At 36.3% G+C, this 23,951-nt stretch overlaps 1 protein-coding gene across 9 annotated transcripts in view; it reads right to left on the bottom strand.

Moving 5' to 3' along the window:
* Positions 1-23,951, bottom strand: part of LOC120541180 (nuclear factor 1 X-type-like) — a 255,393-nt gene that overhangs the window by 150,394 nt on the left and 81,048 nt on the right. The window lies entirely within an intron of this gene.

The following is a 23,951-nucleotide window of genomic DNA, read 5'->3' as shown; positions in this document are numbered from 1 at the left end:
AGTGATTGAGGACAAGCTTACATCTTGATTTTACCCGCTCTTGTTATGGAAAACTGAGTTCTCTAACTGGATGTGGAGTACATAACGCCCTTTTTTTGTTTTCCCTGTTTACTGTTTGTGGACAACGATGGGGGAACGAGACCTAAACATCTTTCAGAAAAACACAAGTGGCATGAGAATAGCCAGAGTCATCTAGACAATAGCATGAGGCCAAATGTTTTTGGCAGGCTTAGTGAAAGCCTGACTCAAGTGACTCAATTTAATCAGAAAGTAATTGAGAAATTTTCCGGCCTGAAGGAAAGGGTGGCAAAATTTGAGTTCAAGGAAATCTACGTATCTTGATTGTAAAAGGGCTCTCCATCACTCCTTATCCTCCTGAACCTCACAGCTGCATTTGATACGTTAGATCATAATATTCTCCTTCATCATCTTCACTATATAATTGGACTTTCTGGCATTGCTTTGGAGTGGTTCAAGTCCTATCTTACAGATAGGGCTGAGTATGTGGCCTTGGGGGATGCTAAATCTCATACCCACACTATCACCTGTGGGGTCCCACAAGGATCAGTCCTTGGGCCGACTCTTTTTAATATCTATATGCTACCCCTGGCTCACATCATCTGCAAGCATGGAGTTTCATTCCATTGCTATGCCGATGATACGCAGCTCTATGTGAGACTGGATTCGACTTCACTTACAGCCCCATCAATCCTATCCTCCAGCTTGGATGAGATTGAGGCCTGGATGTCCAAGAACTTCCTCAAGCTGAACTGCACTAAAACTGAAGCTCTTCGTTCCTCTGCAAATTGTATTTTCTTTTCTGACTGTACCATTACCCTCTCCCCTTCTGTTACAAATCTGGGTGTCAAGTTAGACTGCCATCTGTCATTTGATACACATGTCCATCACCTTTGTAAAATTGCTTTCCTTCATCTCCGAAACATAGCCAAACTCTGTCCCTACCTTTCCCTCTGTGATGCTAAAAAGTTGGTTCATGCCTTTGTTTCATCCAGACTGGATTATAATGCACTCCTCATTGGGATCCCCAGCAAAAGCCTTCAAAAGCTCCAACAAATTCAAAATAGTGCTGCAAGAATCCTGATGAGGGTGCGGAAATACGAACATATTTCACCAATCCTTCAGTCACTTCATTGGATACCTATCCACCTCCATATCGAATACAAACTCTGTTTGTTTACTCACCAGTGCATCCGTGTAAATGCTCCACAATATCTGAAGGAACTCCTTAAACTACAAACCACTGCAAGAAACCTCCATTTTGCAAATACCTACCGCCTTCGCCCCCCTGTGACCAAACTTTGTACAATGGGTGACCGGGCCTTTGCAGCCGCTGCTCCACAGCTCTGGAATGCCCTACCAGAGAGCATAAAAACACAGCAGGCTATGGGCTGATTTAAAAAACAGCTAAAGACTTTTTTTATTTAGGAAAGCTTATTAACAAAAATGTTATCATTATTATTGTTTTATCTCTGTTTTTCTCTTGCTTTGCTTTTGTTTAATCTTTTCATGTAGAACTTTGAGATATACTGCTAATGTAAAGTGCCCTATAAATGAAATGAATTATTATTATTATAAAAGCAGAATGAGATTTAAATTGGACTTGTCTGGTGTGCGTAGCACAAGACAAGTTGGGGGGCGAGTCATGTTTTAAGATTTGGGGGTCTGTGGATCTTAAATGTGAATTTGTGCCCAGGTGACATAATCCTGACAAACTTGCATAGGAATGGGGAAACTGACAGCAAGTGTAGAATAAACTTAGAGTGGGAATGACTCTATGGATGTGGCACATGACAAACTGGGATGCAAGACTTAAGAAAAATCATGATGTGGGTTTATGGAATACAGTGGAAATGGACAAGGACTGGGCACTTTATTAGCAGAGGCAGACTAACATTTGGATTGGACTAATGCTATGAATGTGTCATTGGACAGATGGAATTGCATGTCATTGGAAGATTACAGAGGTAGGAGTGTGGACATTATGGTGTGGGTTTTGACAGAATGGGGAACTGAGCAAGTTGGCAGTGGAGTGGGCAATTTAAAGACAAGTATAGTATAACATGTGGGTGACAGACGCACATGTTCCTTTCTACATCTACAGGACATATTACAGGAAGTAAATGAAGACTGTGGATGCCATGGACTGAGGTTTTGGCAGCACAGTAGAAATTGGAAAGCTGGCATCAGATTGGGCAGCATGGTGGAAAGGGTATAATACATTTTAGTCGGGATTTGTCCTATGGGCCTGGTACTGGACATGCCAAGATATATATTGACATTATGATGAGGACCACAAAAGCATGTGGAATGACCAGACAGATAGACAGATGTGAAAGATAATATGTAATAGATAGGGAGATGTGAAAGGCACTATATAATAAATAAGTGCTGTTTCAGTTTGTCACCCCAAAACTGCACCCCTGCCCACTTGTTTTTCACCAGCAACCACTGCTAATAGCACTATTATTTTTTTGCAATGTATCCACTGATGTAACCAATTCACTGATGTTGTGCATGCTGGGTAAAGGTACAGTTATGGGCAAATCAATCTGTGCAAGGTTAATCCAGTTTTAAATTATTTAGTAACTTTCATAGTTGTTACTGATTAAATGACCTCTTACTGCCAGAGGCGTGCTTAAGGTCATGGAGCATTAGGACAGGGTAAACAGACTTTGGTAGCAAAAAGATGTACCACTCAAGCAACATATGCTTCTTCTCTCAGCGCGTCCTCTCTACATTTTCACCTTCACCTCATTATCCCTTTGAAAACCTAATTCCACAATCCATGTGAAGCCGTGCTCTTGGATGCTTTCATTCCAGGTCGGCTGATTCCCATTGTTTAATCAAATAGGTGCCTTCCCACAAACAAACAGCTTTTTAAAATTTGCATACAAATGAAAACTATTTTTTGCCATTGTTGATAACAAAAGAGCTGGCAATTTGATGGGGTCGGCAGAGTAAAAGGAACCTCTCACAGCAATGACGCAGATGCTAAACAAAAATAAATCTTTGATTTATTTATTTTACAAATGAAGCTGAGAAAACCCGGTTAAGATGAGTAACAGATGTAAGCTGGCTATGGGGGATGTGTACAGCACACCACACAACGTTCCTAATCTCCACAAAATTTTACAGCATAACACACAACTCCTGACAGGAAGACAGTGCCTGTAAAAAGCACCATATAAACAGATGATGTTGCTCTTGTGGGTTCACGCCACTGGTGCAGGTAAATTTCTACTGCCTGATATGCATTAACCTCAATGGCTCCAGATGTTAAGCATTCTGTACCTGCTGCATCCCAAAAATCATCCATCCTAAATTTTGTGTAGAAAAATAATAAGAAAATGAATAAAAGCAACTTATTGCCTCATACTACCTCAACACAATACCATCTGAGCTCCCAGCATGCATACTGGGACAAAGAGAGAGAGACTTGAAAACTGTGGGAATATAGGACTGAATCTCATCCGTTAATCACTCTACAAAATGCTATGACTGTACTGTATTTGCAAAACTACATATTTCATATAGTTGCAACCGAAACGAGATAACAAAATATACCAATAAAGTGTGGATACAATATATGCAGACATATTCATCGATTGGACATAACTTTATTAGTTTTCTTTTTCAAAACCAGTTAGGTGCTGATGTCAGAGTATACTTTGGTCCATTGGAGGCTACAATAGACAAGCATGTACTGTATAGAAAATAAATGAAGAAATAAACTTTTCGTTATTATTACTTTTTTATTGACAGCATTAATCATAAGTGGTCTGCCATGGCATTGCTCGGTATATATTCCATGTCATGCTGTACATGCCACATCAAGTGAAATAACATGTATTTAGCAAAAAAAATAAATAAATAACTGAAGCTATCTGTCTAATAAAGAAGGCTAAATTTCCCACTTCATAATCTCTCTGTTTCACAGTTTTCTAGGCTAATTCTACTAATGGATAGCCTGGAATAAAAGCAAAATGCAGGGCAACATAAGCACCTCTTAAAATACCAGCCATCACTTCATTACTCTGAACAGGGTTACTCCACATAACAAGGAAAAATGAATGGCCTGAGTCAAATGATTTGCTACAATAACATTTAGTTAGTGTCACCACACACGGCGATGACCATGGTGTGAGATGTGGCACAACCTTACTGAATGCAAACATATGCATAGAGGTTCAGCTAATAAACTCTGTTTAGAGAGACAGAAAAGAAAACAAAAGCCAGGCAAGCACCCTTTCATTTGCCTGCTTCATTGCAGACAACTGCTCTTAAATCACACATCTACTGCCTACCCATCTTTTACTTTATTTTTATTTAACATTTAAAAGAAACCACAGCAGTCCTAATATGGTGTGGGTCATCAACTGTAAAATATTTCTCCCACTTAAGAAAGAAAGAAAGAGAGAAAGAAAGAAAGAAAGAAATTCTGGGCTGTTAGGTCAATGATATTTTGACAAAATTTTACTTAAGAATAACCTACACCATGTAAACCAGATAAATGGCCCCGAAGTGAAATTACTCCACTAGGTATTTTTCAGTAGGCACATAGTAGTTTAATTTAATTCACAGCTACATGGTTAAAATATCAAGTTTCCCAGCTACTATGCCATATAGATGATCAATGCAATAATCATCATCAACCATTAGCAGCATCAAGCAGTAAGCTTTATAGACGGAAATGAAAATTGAGCACCCTCATAATTTTGGTGTTTTACTGTATATATATGTAAGAATCTTAAGCAGTGAATCATCTGCTGTAAAGGTAAACATATATAACTAAGAGAACAAAAAAAATACACAAGATTGGTTAACCAGGAATATTGTGTATTGTACAATAAGTACATTGCAGCAATAATAATAAATAATAATAAACTATCTTCAGGTTATCTCTGAATACGAAATAAATACATTACCTGGACATATAGACTGCAATGTGTTTTTCATACACTCACAGACTTACATAACCATTCATGCCCATGCACACACACAATTGATCCTGCGAACACTTATATATACAAGAAAAAAACAACATCCATACTCATGTGTTCATACTAATGAATAAGTGTATGCATTGCTGTCTACATGCTCACAGAATAGCCACAAAATCCCATATAGTACATCTGTATGCCCATATAAATGCAATGCAGAAACATATAATGTAATCTGCAAACATGATCAAGTCTACTTTGACATAGAAGGCTCTTTGTAGACCTCACACAGCTATTGATAAAAAAAATAATTTGAATGAACATACAAATCTAAGTGCAATATGCACACATAATCAGCCTTGAAACACAAAGAATTCTATATGGACTATGACCACCATATATTACTCTAGTTAGATTGCACACACATACACATGCACAACTATATAATCACTCAAACACACATGTAATATGCAAATATGCACACATATCCACAAGTAACCCCCATCAAAAAAAAAAGAATAGGGTTACATAGGGAAAAAGGGGGTTACATGAATGAACAAAGCACTTTGAGATTAGGATGGAATTTACCCGTAGGTTGTCTTGCATGACAATAAATTATAAATCTGTGCCACTGCTTCAAACCAAGCTAAGGGCTAAACGTTTTTTCAGCTAGATACAACAGAGCATACAGGGGTTTCTCCAATACTTTCTTTTATCTGTACTTTGAACAGGAATAACTTTGTTCATTGCTCTATTGTAACTGTATGTATATACATACACATATATGCATATTTTATATGTTTTTGGCCTGGATCAGTATTGGTATGCCATTACAACAGACACTCACTTTAATGAATTAATCTTGGTATCAACCTTGTTATCTGATAAGGGTTTAAATGGTGTTCATGTTTAATTTAACAAGAAGTATGTGAAAGAACTACATGTGAAATAAACAGATCAGCTGAAGTCAGAAGTTTACATATATTAACAAAGTGCATATAAACTTGTGGCGCACTGGAATTGTGATATGGTCAATAAAAAGTGAAATACTCTGTCTATGAACATTGTTGGAAAAATATCCTTTTGACCAGCACAAAGCAGATGTCTTAAATGATATGTCAAATTTATAATTTGTTAGTATAAAATCTGTGAAGGGTTATTAAGTGAATTTTAAAGAATTCACCCTAAGTGTATTTAAATCTCGGACTTCAACGATAGATAGATAGATAGATAGATAGATAGATAGATAGATAGATAGATAGAGTGAAAGGCACTATACGATAGATAGATAGATAGATAGATAGATAGATAGATAGATAGATAGATAGAGTGAAAGGCACTATACGATAGATAGATAGATAGATAGATAGATAGATAGATAGATAGATAGATAGATAGATAGATAGATAGATATTTTATTTATCTACAAGGGGGAATTAAAGCTTTCAAGACGCACAAGAAAGAGACAAAGAGAGAGAGAGAGAGAGAGCGCAGACTATAAAGATTGACATTATCTATGAATGCAAGTTAAGAGACATAAAAGTGCAAGTAAATCAAACGTATACACATTTTCATTAACATGCACATACAAGTGAAAAGATGCATGAATCTGCAATCATAAAGAAGTGCTGAGATTTAAACACAATAACATAAAGAAATGCACCAGTGAGTGTACATATGCAAACACAAAAGCATGCATGAACTATTTCAATAAATCTCCTTTTTGTGTACAATGAGTGTCACCAGTTTCCTCACAAGCTGCTTTCAGACGACGCAGCTGGAATTTCCCTCACTGCACACGCGTCCTTGCGTATTTCAGAGGCATGCCAGGTGCTATTCATACTGGCATTTAGGAGAAGGCAATGTTCTGTAAATTTCAAATCAATAGGAAAGCAGTTGAAAATTCCACAGATCAGGTTAGGCCAAAGTCCAAGGTTCGCATCTTTTTTATTCCAGTTGTTTTTTTTCCTTTTTCCTCACACAACACACCACTTTCTGTTTGGGGACATTATTGCTACAGAGGCCTAAAGTATCTCTATTTTTAACCATGGAGAATGTCTCAGGATGTTGGAGAAACAGGACACAGCAAACTCACATACTACTGCACAGTTTGATATCTTATTACACGCTTTAAAATCTAAAAAAAAATATATGGGCTAATGGACAATACTTCATACATTCTGTTGTGTCATCTAGAAACATGGTATACAAGCTTGTGCAGGAGTTTATTTCCACCCACAGCACAGGGACTTAACTGTGGCCAACGTGTAACACACAGGTTTCAGTATTTTCTTTCAAATTATTTCTGCTCTTAAACTGAGTTGTGTTTCAACTAATAGATTTTATATCCCAGCTTTGTCTTTATTGTATTAACCAACAGCTTATTTAAAGGAATTTATTAAGCACGACTAAGTTTACTACTCTTACTTTTGAAGATGTTATCATGACTAATTTAAAGTTGTTATTTACGAAAATTAGAAAAACATAAAAATGGTAGCAAAAAAATTGCTTCTCTTCAACATTTGTTGCCAACTGCAGTTATGTCAGCTATGGTCTATTTTAGTTGCCAAAATTCAGATGCAGTTAATGGAACAAATCCTACAGAAAACAAGAAAAATTAGGTAATGTAAAAACAGATTTCTGTGTGTTAAAATGTAAGTGAAAAGCAGACTTAAAAATCGAGAGCAGACAAAAGTTCTTAATTAGGCATAGTATTACAGTCTTTCATTATCTAGTCCTGCTTTTTTCTAAAAAAGGGTCACAATGTTTGGAACATATTCAGCAGCATTGGGCATAGGGCAGTAGGCAACCCTGGGAGGACTCATGCACACACCCACTTAGTCACAACTAGCCAATTGGCAGACTCCAGCTAACCTATAATGTCATTGAGATGTAATAAAATACATGAATATCCTGTGGAAAACCCACTATGACAAAAGAATAAAATGCAAATGCAAAACATACCGATCTAAATGTTGGAATTGTGTGACTACAAAAGCTAATCACTGTGTTGCCATGCTGCCCCCGGAGTAATTGCAGTATCCAAGCAGTGACAATTAAAAAAGAATAGAAATAGATTCAAATTAAAAGAAAAGCTAAAATGAAGCAATAACTTTGGTGTCATTTTCACATGTGTGATAATCATTAAACAAAAACTCAAATAACCACAGCATTTAAAAAATGAGAGAAAGTCTACAAACTTATTCTTAGTTACTGAACTCCTTTAAAGAGTAAATATACAGTGTGGATTGAATTAATAAAATAGAAAGTAGGAGATAATTGAGACTGAACACCCTGGACCTTGCAAAAACAGAATAGTTTGTGTAACTGCAAATTTTATTTAGACTCCTCAAGCCTTGAAATAGTTGCTAACCAAGTTTTACATCTTCCTTTTGTAGTGTTGGCTGACCAGTGTGGAGGATCTTCTCATGTGGATGTCTCAGACTCAAGCCATGCTCTCCTTTGCTTTCTGTGGACATCACTTAACTATCATGTATGGCTGGTTCCTGCATTGTGTCTGATGCACTCAGAATAAATCCTGGGCCCCAAAAACCTGATCTGGGTTAAGCAGGCTTTATAATGGACAGACACCTGAATGGACCACTGCACTAACTGTAGACAGTGGGTTCTATATAAATAAAAATCAATTATATGGCCAATATTTCATCGAAACACACTGATAACTGCTGCTATCAGATGTCAGAAATGATTGGAGGCAGCCACATACATTTAACATTAATTAAATGTCAGTGGAAGTGGTGAAGCCAAAATAAGAAAATGGTTTGCCATTCAATGGGAGGTTCTGCCATTTAGAAGCAGCATTACTGAAAACAGGAAAAATACTAGCCTGTGAAACTGAAGCACAGCATTGAGAAAGGTTATACATAAAGAGAAATTTAGCCTGATAAAATGACAATGCTGATAAAATAAAGGAAAATGTATGGTATCACTGGATAACAAATTAGCAATGTACAGACACACTGTGAAAATACAACTGCCATAATTGTGAAGGCAAAAGAAACAGACAAGCTACTATCCCATTGTTCAAGCAATCACCACACTTGTACAACAAATTACACTGTTTTTATATATCTTCTTCATATATCTTATTATGTATATATTTAAATATAACAGTTCTAAATGCATATTATAAATCTATATACTGTATACACTACATATTCTGTATATATAGAATAAAAATACATTTATAATCATACATATAATCATTTATGTATTTTATTATATATATTATTCATATACCCTCAACCTACTTTTCTAGTATATGACAATGGAATACACATCTGAAGATGGTTTCTCATGAAAACGAACCTCAGATGTACATTAAAAACTCAATCAGGTAAAATATGCATAGCACCACTCATCAATGGTAGAATACTCCCTTGTGCATTGTCCCCGAAAGGCAGAACACTCCTTCTTCTTGGCTGTGCTACTCAACACTCTTGTTTAATAAGAGCTCTCTATGGCTACACTTTTTACATGGGAAAAAATAACTTTGAGCAGAATGTCTAATTTCTGGTTATTTTCTACAAAATTGCACAGATATTTGCACACTTGAAAACAATGGAATCAATTATTTTCTTGTCCTCAGTTGAACACAACTCCACCCTATAAGTGAAGATATGTATGAGACAACAGCTCTTTCAAAGGAAAAAGAATAAATGACATAAGTATAGGGACTATTGACGATTGCTTAACCTAAATCTACAGAGTGATAGCCATTTTCAATGATAAAGAACTTTGGGCTACATATCAGATATGAGTGCTTACTTTAAAGAAACTCTGAATTCATCATTAGGAGTGTCAGCAGCAAACGTGGCACTTAAAGGTTTATGTCCGTTGTGCTGATGATTTACCAATCAAAACACAGAACACGTTAGAGCCCACCCTCACAAATTTCATGAGGGAAAGTGACTGTTGACATGTCATTTCATGTTTCATGTGTGTCACTGAAATAAATAAATGAAGAAATAATTAAAAATAAATAAAGAAATAAGCAACAAAAAATATATTTTGTGACACATTTCATTTTTATACTCACTGTTCACATTATTATTATTCATTTATCATCACATTTCATAGCATTTTTATTTATATGTATATTTATTTAATTTTGACCGTAATTCTTCCATACACTCCTGGCTCATCTAGAAAAAAGATGCAGTGACTTCCTGTAAAAACACTCTTTGTTTTCTCTTATATTTTTAAGCAGCCATTTTATAATCGTTACGTTTCATTTGAATGAAACAATCGTTTTGGCTGAAGCAACTTGAAAACTGCAGCAGACCGAGTTTACCAAAATGCATGCTGTAAAAACATGTAGATGTGAACAGCGTTATTGAAAATAATGGCAAATAGTTTGACAAGTGGTTTAGGAATGTTGTGGCCTAGTATTAAAACGCTGGAAAAATGATTGGGTGTGTATTGACAATTAATGAAAACTAAACTAGGAAATGAGTAGTAAGAAATGAATAATAATTTTTAAAAATGTCTAAATTAGAATAGGTTGCTCTAATTCAGAGTGTTCATAGGAAATGTAAAAGTTTTTCTTCATGGGGTTGAAGTACATAAATAAACAAAAACAGCTGTGTCAGACATTTAAAATATTTGAATATGTGTTTGGATTTAAAGTCTAAATATTCTTGATTGTAACAGAAATTTGTCATTTTCACCCTCTGATAGAAGTTCACATGGAGTTGGATCTCTGATAAGGCATCAAAAATCACCTCATATTCGTAGTTGCACACCTTGAAATAGTTTAAAACGATACTCCACATGCTTATGTTTGAAATTTGGCATTTTTATCCTTCTGAGAGTGGACTCTTGGAGGACCACGGCCACTGGTTAAGTGCTAAATATCAAAAATATAACATCTGTGATCAGCATCCTAGAAATAGCAAACAACACTCCGCTTGCCTATATTACCGATCCTCACTTTTCCAAAGTTTTGTGAAAAGGAGTAACTTTGACCCCCTCGTACCCCATGACGAGGTGAACCCTCAACTGATGTGGTCTGCACAACTTCAAGTTCTCCGGGTCATTTTTGATAAAGACACCTTTTAGTTTACTCTTTATCATAAGTCTGTTGTCTCCTGCGCAAAACAATGTCCTAAAACGGGCCGAAAATAGGACGGGCAGCCTCAGAAAGCTCGACGTCTTGCATAACAAGATATGAAAACGATCCGAACAATGTATCTGTCACATGCGGGGGTTTCTTGTATCGATGAGTCGGGGGGCGTCGAAAAAAAAAAAACTTAAGTGATTTCAAAGTGTTCATTAAGTAATTCTGATGAACACAGAAAGCATACAATAACTTTAAAGAATCGCGGCTTGACAATAGATAGATAGATAGATAGATAGATAGATAGATAGATAGATAGATAGATAGATAGATAGATAGATAGATAGATAGGAAATGCACTATATAATAGATAGATAGATAGATAGATAGATAGATAGATAGATAGATAGATAGATAGATAGATAGATAGATAGATAGATATTTGGCTTTTTACATAAGCTCATTAAATGTGTGACACGTCTGAAATAATTCGAAGCCATACCTTATAATGCGTTTGTTGTGTACCTATTTGACAATTGCTGATGGAGAGATGGGGCCTCAAAAACAAAACGAAGGGTAAGATTAGAATAAAACGAGGCCCTCTTCATAGCGTGTGTTGGTTGAGGTGTAGCTCCGTTCAAAGCTTGGCCGCCCGATGGTGCTGAAGCGTCTCTCGGCAGCTGGAGGTAAAAGCCTGGTGAATCCAAGTGGCGCAGTAGCCAATCCAATGAAGCGACCGCCAAAAATGGCGGGAGGACCGCTCGCTTGTTTCCCGCCTACTGGAGAAACGCATCCGACGGGCTCGAAAGGAAGCTGTCGCCGTCACGCAAGTGAAATGTGTGCTTAAGCCACCGCCACGGGTTCCGGGTTTGCCAAAGAGAACCATTTTTGAAAGCGCTGTGCGGAGGAAAAAAAAGATTTGACGGTGTGAGTTTTTTTGGTGCTACTTTCAAAGGATATGTACGGCCGAACCTTTAAACCACACCCCGAACCCTGAAAGTCGACAGCGGCAAACCCGACAAAACTCGAAAGAGAAATGACATCGGCAACGCCAGAACTACAATGGAGAACAAGACGACAATATCACCAATTCGATGGGTTTTTAACTGTCAGCAGGTTTGTAAATATTTCCAGGTCCCAGCTTGGAATGGCGCTGAACGCAGAGATACGTGGTGTTGGCTGGGCTGCTGACCACCCATTACTACCGGTAAGCACCCCTTTAAATTCGTAACATCTTATCGGAAGCATTTATTCGTGCCGTTGTTTTGTTTGTCAGGACTGAAGTGCGTATTTTCGAAATTTCTAAGCTTGACCCTGACCTGTACACACAAGGATGGATGAGTCGATGTGTTATGGTGGCCCCGCAACCCAGAATTCTGTTATGTCGCTTGCTGACCTCACACCTTTCAGCAAACCCTTGACGCAAAATTTTCTATCTCCATCATTCATTAGCTAGTATAACCTTTGTATTTTAATCTGATTTTTTTTTTTTTTGTTTTTGCCAACATTTGGATCCCGTCAATCTCTTTCATTTTATTGCAATAACTGCATTCATTGTGTAGGATAAAGTTTGTGTATTTAATTTGATTTCCGTTGTTGTTCACATTTTCCTAATGTCTGAATGGAAGCGCTTGTCGAGAGTAGCATCCTTCTCGGTATCTTCCAAATCCTGGCTCTGCCACTCTGCATCTCCGGTCAGTGACAACTTTAATCATATTCCATTCTTAGACTCGGCATTACAGAATTATCAAATTGCACGATCAGTCGCCTTCCGTGAACCTACATAACTATCAGAGATAGAGAGGACAAAATGAACAAAACGTATATCTCAGGAGACTAACAGCGCTGGGGTAAAAAAAGTCATTTAGTGTTTAGTTGAGAGCCGCCGCTGGTGCGAGGCAGGAAACAGCCGTAGACGGGCACGTTCGCCTGATTCGCCCAAGTATAACGGGGCGTTTGAACGATGCCAGTCAACCTCATCTTTACGACTTTGAGAATGCTACTTAAGACAGACTATCCGTTGAGAACTGGTGCACACAATCAGTCACTGGGTCGGGATTTGAACCCTGGTATCCGAAACTGGGCGTCAGAAACATTTAAAATAAAACAGAGATGAACAGATTCAAAACAAAAATAAATCAGTCATTTTGAGATAGTTTGAAAGTTGTATCCTTTGATTGACGTTTTATTGAGCGTACTGTTTTTTTTTAAGGTGACAAGTACAGTGCAGATGTATGTTGCAAAGTATTTTAGTGCAGATAACTGGAAATATGAAACCATGTACTGACTGAAGTAGATGACTATTAGATGTTTTATAGTTGCCTGCGCTCCTGTTATTTCCAATTCCTTTCAGCATAAATACCGTTATTATGAGTTCAACTGTTAGTCTACGCACATTGTAAAGCAGAGCCTGCAACCCACAAGCAGATGACTTCAACAGCTGCAGATACTTAATAAAGACAAAACAGATATGGCTAGCACCCCATCCCCCTTTTTTCGGGTACATCCAGCCCATAAACACCCTTGCTAATCCTTTGTTAGTAGCAGTTTGCTTGTTTCTCTAGATTTAATTCAAAACAAAGCAACATCATATATACAAAGGTATGACTGCAGTGTTGTTACAACAGTGACTTACAGATAAATTTACAGTCAATACTGAAATTCTTTTTTTGCTATATTTTCCACCCTTTTCATCATTTCCTTAAATAATTTACTAATGCATATTCTAAAAAGAGTATGATCACAAGAGGTAAGCCTGTTTTCAACTCCAAAAATGAACAAAACTACTTAATGAGGTCGAATCTTTAACTTTCAGACCACAAGTCTGGAATTACTTACAGCAATAAAAGTGTCATCGATTTTGGCATTTGAATCGAGCCTGAAAACTCATTTTAAAGATGCTGTTAAGGCTGTTCCTATTGCTTTTTCTCAAGATACTTTTAGCAGTTATTTTGTTTGGCTGTTATTAAGTATTCACACAATTATTTTCTCTGCATCCTTGGTGTCCTTTGAAGTGGATGTGTTATAGTCAGTAATGGAACCATCATCAAATTCTATTGGTATTCTGCTTTCAAAATAGTCAAATGGCAGTACCGTGATCCATTGAAAGGCTGCAGCTGACCTAGCACAGTGGAATATGTGAATAGAGTAAAGACCGTTCAGAACTTTAATGAACTTTTATCAGTAATAAAAAAAGAAAAAGATTGCATATTTATTTGTTGTCACCCTGACCAGTCCATGCTGACAGTCAAATGTGTCTAATTTAGAAACACCAATTAACACAACTTGTATGTCTCTGGGATGTTCAAGTTGCAAATTTATCGTCATGTGTGCAGAGTACAATAAAATTCCTACTTGCATGCTTCACACAGATTAGAGACAGCAATACAATTGCCAACACTAAAGCTGTTGGAGAGAACTGGAATAACCTGAGGAAAATCCTCATCAACACTGGAGGAGAATGTGCAAACCCTGCTGGAGTGGAGCCCAGGATGATCAATCCACAAACCTAATCATTGTGCCACTGTACAGCCTTATTCTGTGTGTTCTGAAATTGGTATACATAGCATACTGTACTTACACACAGAATATGACTATAAGAATACATGAACTAAAATGAAGTAATTCATGTTTTTTCCCCGTCAACCCTAAGTAAGCAGGAACTTCTTTAGAATTAAGTGAGTCTGCCTAAAGCATTGCTAAAGTTGATGCAGCATAATTGTTTAAAAAGGTCTATTACTGTCTGAGGTAAACTCATTTTAATTCTGTGATTTTGTATTATTTTTCATCTTGTTAAATGTTAGCTTTTTTTTTTATCAAAGTATTTTAATGTTTTCCTTTACGCCATTTTATGTGCCCAGCAGGCCACTCTGTTGCTTAAGCAGTCAGTCTCCATTACCGGCATACGATTGGAAGTGATGCAGTGCGTGATGTCATCAAAGGTCTACTAAAAAACTGCGGCACCCAGCTGCTTCAATATGCCACAATGGATCAAAGAAATGTCAAGAAAATCCTGCTTAGTGCTAGTTAGATCAAACAATTCTAGTTATTATTAGGTTATTTTGCCTTTTTCCAACAAATTTTATTTTGCCCTTTTAATTGCTAACCATAATTTATAACTTAGACTTCCTGACTACAATCTTGCCTAGTCCCTTTAAGATCTCCTTCATCTCCTGGACATAATTTTGACAAATATCCAGGGCTTTTCATCCTGCCCTTAACACTGTAAAGAAATAAACAAATAAAAAATATAATTTGAATTGATATTGGGGCAAAATAAATTGTGATGTGTGGGCTATCCTTGTGGTCTTCAGTAGGTCACTTGGGGTTTGTTCTTTATCCACTACCTAGTGCACCCTTTCCAGGCAATCCATTTTTAGATGGCACATGAACACCATTAACATATTCGCAACCTTCTGTTCTCTAACTATACAAGTAAAGTAAAAAAAAATGGGAGTATTTTAACTACCCAGCTTCCTTCATGACATATGTTTACTTTATTACAATTTATACAAATGCATAGATATTGCTATATTATACAGTATAGTGGAAAAAGCTGGCACACTTGTCCTCATCAGTACTGCAGGATATATCAGAGGTTAACATAAACTGACTGAAAATTCAGACATTTTGATATTAAGGCTGAAATTGGACCAAGTCATGTCTTATGTTTCATAAGATTTTGTAGCCAAAAATACTGTGTTTAAGTGAAAACAATTTGGAACACTTTTATTTGCTGTTTTTCACGTTTTTTCTTATTCAGAAATAGCCATCTAATTAATCTTACCATTTCTATAACTGACACAAATTGAGATTATTATGTTAACTTATAGATGCTAAAAGGCCACCTTAATAGTTTTACTGTAAACCTCCACAAATGTTTTGTTAAAGCAAAGAAAGCTAAGTTTTTGTAAAGATGTCTCAATATTTTCTGTAGTGCCCTGTTGTATCTAAATATAATTTTGCTAGACTATTAATTTTAATTCAAGCTGACGTTAACATGACAGTTTAAAAAATTCTGCTGTTATTGGAGAGGTACTGTCTATGAAGTTATTTGATGCAAAGTTCATAATTTACCACTGGCCCCTCTTATCAATGTATGTTGCTGTGCAACGTTTATTGTGCACCAGTCATGAGATGGTGGAACAGGGAACTTCAGTTGGATAAAGATAGATGGTGCTTTCACTTGAATGTTGTGTTTTGTACCTTTGCTACACCTCATTTTGAGTGCCTCTTATTCAGTGGTTAGTTCTTAGTGTGCTCTGAACTTTTGGCATTGTTTTTGAATTTTCAAGAGCTGTCTAGTGGTTGTCCTACTCTTTTGAATTACCTGTTACTGATTCAGTTTGTTTTGAATACTGCTTTTAGATTTTCACATTTGTTCATGCTAGCCTGTTTTTTGTGTATGGCCAGTCGACCTAGTGGTTCTGCTTAATGGATTTTGAATTGTTTACCATCACTAGTGCTTCTTTAGTGGCTTACGCCCTTATACAATATAGTTTTGGAGCAAGAATTCTTGGAGAGCTGATGGCAGGGGGTTGTGTTTTGTGCACTCCCACTCTGACGGTAAAGAGAGCTAGTCGGTGTGTATCTGGCTATATACATTAAGGAAAAGTATTTAAAGGAATGTATTCTTTGTGACTTTGCAAATTTTTTTTACTGTTGCTCAATTGGTACACAATGAAATTTTCATATTCAGGATATTAAAATTTAGGACATCTGTCACTTCATCGAGATATACTTTTTGTAACCTTTTGACAAAAATGACTCGTGGCATCTGACTCACTTAGGCATTTCCACAGCGTCACCTTCACTGTTGGAGAAAAACGTAGCTGCTTTTTGTTCTGCGGATGCACAGTGAAATTACTTAATGTAAAAGTGTAGCAGAGAGATGAAAAATGCTAGACATTAATGTAAGAAGTGTCTCTCACTTCCTTTTATGATATGCTCTGTAATTCAAGTAGGTGGGCTGCAAGTGCATACCAGCTGTAGGGTTGGTTTAACATTATGCACATTTGTTACCAATGCCTAACAAGAGGACCAGAGACAAAAGTGCTAAATTTAAAAATTAGGAAACAGCTATCGTAAATGACAAAGTAAATAACCATTTGTATCATAGAACCCATGTTGAAAACCAAAGTTTGGCAACCTAGAACTATGCTTCCTAAGGAGTGCATGGAAAAAGGCAGGAAGAAGTTAAAAAGGAAAATTAATCCATCCCTGAATTCACAATGAAGTAAATGAAGACCTTTAAAAAGGCAGCTAACATCCATCAAGGCCATGTACATTCTTGATTTAAAAAAACACCTTATTAGGTTGAAATGGTGGCTTTTTTGTATCTGTTTGTGAGATACTTTTGATCTCATTTGACTTATAAAGGTGTGCTGTTTACGAAGACTATTTAAACTACCAGGTGATAACCTTTAAATGTTAACAGAGAGAGAGAGAGAGAGAGAGAGAGAGAGAGAGAGAGAAAGTACTAGTTGTTCTTCCCAAAGATTTATTCTCTGAATTATCTTTATTGTAATGGAATGTCTAAAGCCATTTTTGAAGGTATACTCTTCGGAAGGTGGTGTGTAAAATAAACAACTTGGAATCAGCACCTTTAGTCAGCTTGCAACACGATGTGGTTCGAGTGGAAAGATCTATGTATCAGTTTAAAGATAGACCCAAATTTGCCTTTGTGTTTGACTCTGCGTCAGGGTCTTTTTCAAATAGTTCAAAAGCGCTGTGATAATGCAAGATACAGATTTAATAGTTAAAATGAAGAGCAACTGCTTTTTTTGCTGTCTTTCACTCAGAAGACTATCTCTTCAACATGTATTTCCTCACTCTGCGTCTCTCTAGCTCCTTAAACACCTTTTTTACTCAATTATTACTGTTCTCTGTGTGTGTTGGCTGTACCCTTTGACTGAAAGTTAAGCAGCAATTATTTCCCTGATAAGCTAATAGAATAGCATTGTGTTCAGCAAAATCCTACTAGTGATTAATACCAAGCAGACAAATAGGTATTCTGTGAAGTATTAAATATAGGTTTTGCTACAATTTCCTCCATTCTTGCCCTATCAGTCTAATATGATCTAACTGCAGGGGGCTTTTGCTTATGTCATAATACTCTTTTGTCATAAATACAACAAAAATAAGAACTTCTGATGATGCAAAAATGAAATACAAGTAACATAAATGATTTTCTTTAGACTTTAGAAGCACATTATCTGCAACAGCATATAAAATTAACTCTATGAAGACTTCTGCCAGACAGCGGCCTTCAGAGAAAATGTATCTCAGTCTTCTGCCACTGGCAAGGAAGCCACTACAAACCTTCATCCACTTTTATAAGTCACCCAGAAGCATTCATTTTTCCTTAAATGAAGTGTCTGATTAATATTTAAATTCTACATATGTATTTATTTAAAATGTCCAGCCTTAACCTAGATCTGACTGTGTGAAATTACAAATATCACAATATATTCTTGAGGCTGCAAAACAAGACTTGACTTAATAAGATTTCCTTGTGAAGGCAGAACTCAAAGCGGAACAGAAATCTATTTAGCTAAAACATGGATTTCAGATTGTGAACCAGCTAAACTTGTCAACTGCAGTCCAGTTTAGAGAAAACATTTCATAAATATTAGAAGTTAAATGGATACATTTTCCTTTCCTTGGAACAGGCAGGCACATAGCAGGTCAATAGTGGTTGGAAGGTTTGTGACCTACGATTCATTAGTATCACCTACTTTAGCTAGTTCTGGTCAACTAAATACATTTCTTAATGAAAATTCATTTTTCCCTGTGGTTCCAATTTGACACTTTAATGTGTAATGGCAGAGCTTTAAACATAATTCATAATTAGTTTTTCCTGATAAATGCCATACCAATAGAAGTATAGTTTACAAAGGTGCAGCCTATTAAAACTGAAGTTCTTCTTAAGTATTACCTAAGAATGAAGATGTGAACCTGTAAATGTATGGTTTCCATGGTTAATTCATTAGTCTTTAAACCAGAAATATTACATACCCATTCTAAGAGAAATCCCTTACTTATCCGTCATTCCTTCTCCAGTTTGTTTCATAACAAGCACTGTCCTGTCTTAAAGCATATTCAGGATTCTTTAATTAAAAAAAAATCCTGATCAGCACAGACCATTATACTAAATCTTTTGAAGCCTCAAATAATTTTTACTGTCGGGTACTTTATGCAAGAATTGTGTCATTGCTAGCCAAGATAGCACATTGTCATCCTAATGAGCATGTGCAAACTCCTCCATTGTGTTTATCTGGATTACTGTGCGGTCCAGTCCAAGACTTGACCCCCTCTCATAGGAAAAAAACAAGCATCACCAAGAATTACTAAACAACATGGCAGAAATGTCAATATAATTGCTACAGGCACCCAAAAAATTCCAGTTGAAATTATTTCTGTTTTGTCTTCTAGATCAGACAAGATAAAATCTGTTTAAAAGAAGGCCTGTAGATCACACATGATTGTTACATCAACACCTGTCTCAAGTGTGCAGCTCTTTTATAAATCTCAGCAGCCTCATTTGTATCAGGTATACATTTCCTGCTTTTATCAGTGGTCGTAAAATGCATGTCTGTTTGGAAATGTTTCATTTTTTCTAATTTTTTTGATAAGATATTACCTTGTTAGCCTATCCAAACAAAAGAACTTCCTGCTGTGGGCCACCTGTGTAACAAAATCACATTGTTGTAGTGAAAAAAAGGTAAATTCCCAGTTTCTGAATTCTTGACTGTTTCCTGACTTGTAAATGTATCCTTACTACTTTGTGGCTATGGAGTGACCTATAAAGTGACAGTGGCATAAAATTATACCTTGTTTGCAATAATCTAGAAATTAGTAAAGGGAGAAGAGCATAGTCTGTCATGATTTTCACCATTTTTTATCCTACAAGCCTGAATAAAACAATGACCAGGAATATTAATTTTACATGTCACATTTGCGATACATTGGTGTTCAAATAGTCTTGATTAAGAGTGTTCTATTCTCTTAAAACAAATATTTTAACATCTTTCCAATGAAGCATCTATATAGTGTTAAAAGTGAAAATTAGAAGTGGCTGATGTTTATATGGATGGATGAGTGTGTGTGACTGTGCCCTGTGATAGAGTGGTGTCACATGTAGTGTTGGTTTCTGCCTTGCACTATTTACTGCTGGGAAAAACTTTGACATTTGTCATGTGTGTATACTGGATGAAAGTTGGTACAGATATTTAGGACATTGTATATATTTATAAATGCATCAACAGATACAATGGAAAAACGTGGTCACAGCATAAACTTATTTTTTTCTTCTAGCAATGACATAGTTTCTGTGTGTCAGGAGAGAAATGAATTAACTTATTGTAGTAACATATCAGATTAGCAGCTCTACCAGCTTCATTCATTACTTCCATAGTGTTTTTTTAACTGTTGTTTTACCCAAAGTACTGCTTTGGACACTCCTATAACTAGATGTACATGAGTGGCATCCAAGTTAAGAAAGTCCCTCCATATGCAAAGTAAATAATAATGTGCAGCAATTATCAACTAGTTTATTTTATTTGATAAATGTCTTAACAATATAAAACTAGCTACATTAGTGGAATAAATATTTGATATCTCTTTACCTTAGTGTTTTATCTCCGCGTCCTTGTGTATATGAACCTCTTTTGACTGGTCCTCCCTTTCTCAAGCACGTTCTCATAAAGTCTGCTTTTTAGACTGTCATTTTGAGGCACCTTGCTTGCCTCCTGTTTGCTTTTATAATTTTTCATCTTTAAAGGTAACTCTCGTGTCTACTACAGCTTTACTCATACTTGTGTCTCTCTGACTTGCACTTCCTTTCTGATTACATCACCAAAGTAAAACTGATCAATCAGATTGCTTGGAGGAACACATAAAACCTTAGTGTTTTATTATACAGTACAGGGTTTCTTAAAATTAGTTTTTGTCGCAACCCAATCTTGCCCTTTTTAGTGTCTGTGAGACTCATTCTGTGATGATTGCCAGAGTGTTCTCCTCGCCACCAGTCATCTGGGTTGATGGCTTGGGAAAGGCCGACAGAGCAGTGTTGATTTCTTTATCAACCCACTTCGCAAACCGTATGTGGATCCTTTCACATTAAATACAACATTGCCTTGAGACCACCCACCAGCAGCAACCCGTGACTCATAGTTTAAAAAACTCTGATATAGTACATGTTTGTGTGACACATTAAGAAAATTGATCAGCACATGTCAATTTCACCAATGTAGCATAAGGTAAGCTACTTGCTTCTTAGGAATGCTTAGTGTACAGCACTAGTGCCTACAATGTATAGTGGCGCTTATGTATGGCTCTGCACACCATTGTTATTAATATATTCTCACTGACTTCATTTTAGAAAATAAAACCTGACAAAATTCAAGTCATATGCCTTTTCTCATCAAACCTGCAAAATGTTTTTATTTTTACCAATCAACTGTTTGCACACTGCTTCCATGTACATTATTTTGATTGACAGCAGAATGTGTTTAAGCAGCCTATACAAGTGACTGACATTCTGTCTAGTGTTTACCAGTGGTGATTTCTACTTGCAGTTTATCTACTCATAAGAAAGTGTTTCAGGAAACAGGTAGATAACTACTGATTAAAGGTGACATGGACAATGAAATCCTGCATTCAGTGTCTTTAATTTTTCAAGCACAGGAGAAATAGTGAATCAAAGTAACATCTCTTATAAGTGAAACCAAACAGTGACGTGGAAGGATATCACTATGAAAAATCAGAGTTGTGTAATTAATTAATTCTATATACTAAATGCATGACAAATAAATAGCAATGAACTCTGAAAAGAAAGGGCAAGAAGGGTAAATGGCCCCAACTGAGCTCTGTTTGTAATCTGACAGCCAAGAAGATTTTTGTGACAAAAACATATGGAAAGCACTCCACTGCAGGAAGACCCTTCTTTACACACAGCACATATTTCAAGATCCCGTTGAATCTTCTTTTTGAATTGACATGCGTATCAAATCAGCGGCTCAGCAGCCCTGACAGCAGCTCAGAAACGAAAAAATTGCACTTCTCTCTTAAGCTTATATTTCAGAGATGCTGACCAAAACACCAAAATATTTTAAAAAGTAAGAAAAATAAGAAAAACAAGACCAAAGGTTCTGACTCCTGATTTAAACACTTATCTCTCTTCAGCCCAACTGAGCACAAGACCATAGTTATAACAAGCCCAATCACAGTGTTGAAGGAGCAGTGTCAATATCTTTATTTCTGTGTTTTGCAGGATGTTTGCTGTCTTTGCATGTATTGTAATAGATGCATTTGATCTATAGGAAATCCTGCCTAATAAAATATTTTGTAAGATGTGACAGAACCCAACTGCCTACACATGAAATGTTATAAATGTTAAAACAGCAAACTATATAGTCAATGAATTACGGTAGGAAATCATTACTCAACAGACTATGTCGTCTTCCTCCAACCAGTAACACAAAGCATTTTAAACCAGCAGGAATTTACAAATCAGACACTTTTTTATCATTGACAACAGACTTTGTATGGTCACTTGATAAAAGCATTTATCTATAAGTACTTGGATATTTTTCTTAATTTTACCTGTTATGAATGCTTAATTAAAAAACTTTCATTGGTAGTTCTTTCTCAAAAACTTAATATTTAAGTACTTTATGGCTGCACTAGTCTTATCAAACAAAAACCTGGAAATGGTTGAGATAATTAAAACAGACACCCTTGAATAGACACTATTGACAGGAATGATCAGTTATAAAAAAAGCCCTATAATTGATACTTTCAGTAAGTGTTCTGGAGAAAGTAGGGTGAAATGACACCTTTTATTGGCTAACTAAATAGATTACAAATGCAAGCTTTCAAGGCAGCTAAGGCCCCTTTATCAGGCAAGGTGTAACAAAGAAACTGAAAAATACTCTCGCTTATATTGGGACAGCAAAGTGATTTTTTTCTTTCATCTTAACAACCTTTTTGTGTTTTGTGTTCTGGTTAGTGTGTCTAATTTACTTCTTTGGAGTCCTGGGTCAGAATCTCAGACAAATAAGTACTTTTCTCTGGGTACTCCACCTTCATCTCATACACCACATTTTACACTTTGGCTTGTTATATAAGTATTAGGTATAATCATTTGTGCACTGATATGGACTAGCACCTACAGTCATTTAAATGTTGTTTTGCCTTAAAGCTAATGCTGTTAAGCTTAGAAAGAGAACTGAAGGAGATGTAGTGAATATTTGTAAATAATCAATGTGCATTGCATTCAGAAAGCATTCTGACCTCATCATCTTTCCACGTTTTACTATTTTGCAGCTTCATGCTAAGATTGTTTAATTTTTTCACACATCAAGCAACACTGAATAACCTGAATCACAATGTGAAAACAGAATTTTAGAAATTTTTGCAAATTTATTAAAAAAACAAAACTTAAATATCATATTGACACAAGTATTGTTACCCTTTGATATGTCATGTGAAACTTGGTTCAGATGAATCCCATTCTGTTGATCATCATTGAGATGTTTCTACACCTTTTTAGAGTCTACCTGTGGTCAGTTTCATTAATTGGATCTGAAAAGGAAAGGCCAACACCTGTCTATAGAAGGTCCCAAAGATGAGCAAAAACCAAGTCATGAGGAATTGCCTACAGAGCTCAGAGACAGGATTATGTTGAGGCAAGGATTTGGGAAAAGTTACAGAAAAATGTCTGCAGCATTGAAGGTTTCCAAGAACTCAGTAACCTCAACAGTTCTTAAATAGAAGTTTGTAATAAACACTTCCTAGAGCTGACCACCTGGCCAAACCAAGCAATCAGGGGAGATTGAGCTAAGTCTTGGTCTTGGTAAGAGAGATGATAAAGAACCCATTGGTCACTCTGGCTGAGCTCCAGAGAACCA

This window comes from Polypterus senegalus, chromosome 12 (genome assembly GCF_016835505.1).
Source record: "Polypterus senegalus isolate Bchr_013 chromosome 12, ASM1683550v1, whole genome shotgun sequence".
NCBI classification, from domain to species: domain Eukaryota; kingdom Metazoa; phylum Chordata; class Cladistia; order Polypteriformes; family Polypteridae; genus Polypterus; species Polypterus senegalus.
The sequence above is the reverse complement of the archived record's forward strand: the minus strand, read 5'-3'. Positions and strand labels throughout refer to the sequence as shown.